Source organism: Dama dama, unplaced genomic scaffold (genome assembly GCF_033118175.1).
Source record: "Dama dama isolate Ldn47 unplaced genomic scaffold, ASM3311817v1 ptg000115l, whole genome shotgun sequence".
Taxonomy (NCBI): domain Eukaryota; kingdom Metazoa; phylum Chordata; class Mammalia; order Artiodactyla; family Cervidae; genus Dama; species Dama dama.
This window is the reverse complement of record NW_026870926.1, coordinates 1,364,865-1,368,566: the sequence shown is the minus strand read 5'-3', so window position 1 is coordinate 1,368,566 and position 3,702 is coordinate 1,364,865.

Sequence of the window (3,702 nt, the reverse complement as noted above, 5' to 3'; positions counted from 1 at the left end):
TTTCATGCTTCTCATATTTTTCATACCATTTCATGCTCCTCATATTTTTCACATCTTTTCATGCTCCTCATATTTTTGACACCTTTTGAAGTCTTCATATTTTTCACACCGTTTCATGCTCTTTATATTTTCACACCGTTTCATGTTCCTCGTATTTTTCAGACCTTTTCATGCTCCTACTATTTTTCCCACCTGTTCATGCTCCTTGTATTTTTAGCACATTTTCTTTCTCATCGTATTTTTCACACCTTTTCATGCTCCTCGTATTTTTCACACCTTTAATGCTCCTCGTATTTTTCACACCTTTACATGCTGTTCGTATTTTTCAAACCTTTTCATGCTCTTCGAATTTTTCACACATTTTCATGCACTTCGTGTTTTCCACAGTTTTTCTTGCTGCTCGTGTTTTTCACACCGTTTCATGCTCTTCATATTTTTAACACCGTTTCATGCTCTTCATATTTTCACACCGTTTCATGCTCCTCATATTTTTCACACCTTTTCATGCTTCTCATATTTTTAAGATCTTTTCATGCTTCTTGTATTTTTCAGACATTTTCATGCTCCTAGTATTTTTCACACGTTTTCATGCACCTCGTATTTTTCACACCTTTTCATGCTCTTCGTAGTTTTCACACCTTTTCATGCTCCTCATATTTTTCAGACCTTTTCGTGCTCCTCATATTTGCAGACCTTTTCGTACTCCTCATATTTTTCACACCTTTTCATGCTCATCATATATTTCACAACTTTTCATGCTCTTCATATTATTGACATATTTTAATGCTCCTCATATTTTTCACATCTTTTCATGCTCCTCATATTTTTGACACGTTTAAAAGGTCTTCATATTTTTCACACCGTTTCATGATCTTCATATTTTCACACCATTTCATGCTCCTCAAATTTTTTAGACTTTTTCATGCTCCTCATATTTTTCAGACCTTTATATGCTCCTCGTATTTTTCACACCTTTTCATGCTCCTCGTGTTTTTCACACCTTTTCATGCTCCTCGTATTTTTCAGACCTTTTCATGCTCCTCGTATTTTTCACACATTTTCATGCTCTTCGTGTTTTTCACACCTATTCATGCTCCTTATGTTTTTAACACCTTTTCATGCTCCCTATATTTTTCACACCTTTTCAGGCTCCTCATATTTTTCAGACCTTTTCATGTTCTTCGTGTTTTCACACCTTTTCAAGCTCTTTGTATTTTTCACACTTTTTCGTGCTCTTCATATTGTTCACACCTTTTCATGCTCCAAGTATTTTTTAGACCTTCTCATGCTCCTCGTGTTTTTCAGAACTTTTCATGCTTCTCGTATTTTTCAGACCTTTTCATGCTCCTCGTATTTTTCAGACCTTTTCATGCTCCTCATATTTTTCAGACCTTTTCATGCTCCTCGTGTTTTGCAGACCTTTTCATGCTCCTCGTATTTTTCAGACCTTTTCATGCTCCTCGTATTTTTGACACCTATTCATGCTCCTCATATTTTTCAGAACTTTTCATGCTCCTGGTATTTTTCAGACCTTTTCATGCTCCTCGTATTTTTCAGACCTTTTCATTCCCCTCCTATTTTCAGACCTTTTTTGCTCCTCATATTTTTCATACCATTTCATGCTACTCATATTTTTCACATCTTTTCATGCTCCTCATATTTTTGACACCTTTTAAAGGTCTTCATATTTTTCACACCGTTTCATGCTCTTTATATTTTCACACCGTTTCATGTTGCTCGTATTTTTCAGACCTTTTCATGCTCCTACTATTTTTCCTACCTTTTCATGCTCCTCGTATTTTTCTCACATTTCCTTTCACATCGTATTTTTCACAGCTTTTCATGCTCCTCATATTTTTCACACCTTTTCATGCTCCTCGTATTTTTCACACCCATTCATGCTCCTTGTATTTTTCAGACCTTTTCATGCTCTTCGTATTTTTCACACCTTTTCATGCTCCTCATATTTTTGAAACCTTTTCATGTTCCTCATATTTATCACACCGTTTCATACTCCTCATATTTTTCACACCTTTTCATGTTCCTCGTATTTTTCAAACCTTTTCATGCTCCTCATATTTTTCAGACATTTTCATGCTCCTAGTATTGTTCACACCTTTTCATGCTCCTCGTTTTTTTCACACCTTTTCATATTCGTCGTATTTTTCACACCTATTCATGCTCCTTGTATTTTTCAGACCTTTTCGTGCTCTTCATATTTTTCACAGCATTTCATGCTTTCGCATTTTTAACACCGTTTCATGCTCCTCGTATTTTTCACACCTTGTCATGCACTTTGTATTTTTCAAACCTTTTCATGCTCTTTGTATTTTTCACAACTTTTCATGCTTTTCATAATTTTTCACACCTTTTCATTGTCTTCGTATATTTCACACCAGTCATGCTCTTTGTATTTTTCACACCTTTTCAAGCTCTTCATACTTTTAAAACCATTTCATGCTCTTCATATTTTTCACAACTTTTCATGCTCTTCATATTTTTTACATATTTCATGCTTCTCATATTTTTCATACCATTTCATGCTCCTCATATTTTTCACATCTTTTCATGCTCCTCATATTTTTGACACCTTTTGAAGTCTTCATATTTTTCACACCGTTTCATGCTCTTTATATTTTCACACCGTTTCATGTTCCTCGTATTTTTCAGACCTTTTCATGCTCCTACTATTTTTCCCACCTGTTCATGCTCCTTGTATTTTTAGCACATTTTCTTTCTCATCGTATTTTTCACACCTTTTCATGCTCCTCGTATTTTTCACACCTTTAATGCTCCTCGTATTTTTCACACCTTTACATGCTGTTCGTATTTTTCAAACCTTTTCATGCTCTTCGAATTTTTCACACATTTTCATGCACTTCGTGTTTTCCACAGTTTTTCTTGCTGCTCGTGTTTTTCACACCGTTTCATGCTCTTCATATTTTTAACACCGTTTCATGCTCTTCATATTTTCACACCGTTTCATGCTCCTCATATTTTTCACACCTTTTCATGCTTCTCATATTTTTAAGATCTTTTCATGCTTCTTGTATTTTTCAGACATTTTCATGCTCCTAGTATTTTTCACACGTTTTCATGCACCTCGTATTTTTCACACCTTTTCATGCTCTTCGTAGTTTTCACACCTTTTCATGCTCCTCATATTTTTCAGACCTTTTCGTGCTCCTCATATTTGCAGACCTTTTCGTACTCCTCATATTTTTCACACCTTTTCATGCTCATCATATATTTCACAACTTTTCATGCTCTTCATATTATTGACATATTTTAATGCTCCTCATATTTTTCACATCTTTTCATGCTCCTCATATTTTTGACACGTTTAAAAGGTCTTCATATTTTTCACACCGTTTCATGATCTTCATATTTTCACACCATTTCATGCTCCTCAAATTTTTTAGACTTTTTCATGCTCCTCATATTTTTCAGACCTTTATATGCTCCTCGTATTTTTCACACCTTTTCATGCTCCTCGTGTTTTTCACACCTTTTCATGCTCCTCGTATTTTTTTCAGACCTTTTCATGCTCCTGTTTTTTTCACACATTTTCATGCTCCTCGTATTTTTCACACCTTTTCATGCTCTTCGTATTTTTCGCACATTTTCTTTCTCATCGTATTTTTCAGACCTTTTCATGCTCCTGTTTTTTTCACACCTTTTCATGCTCCTCGTATTTTTCAT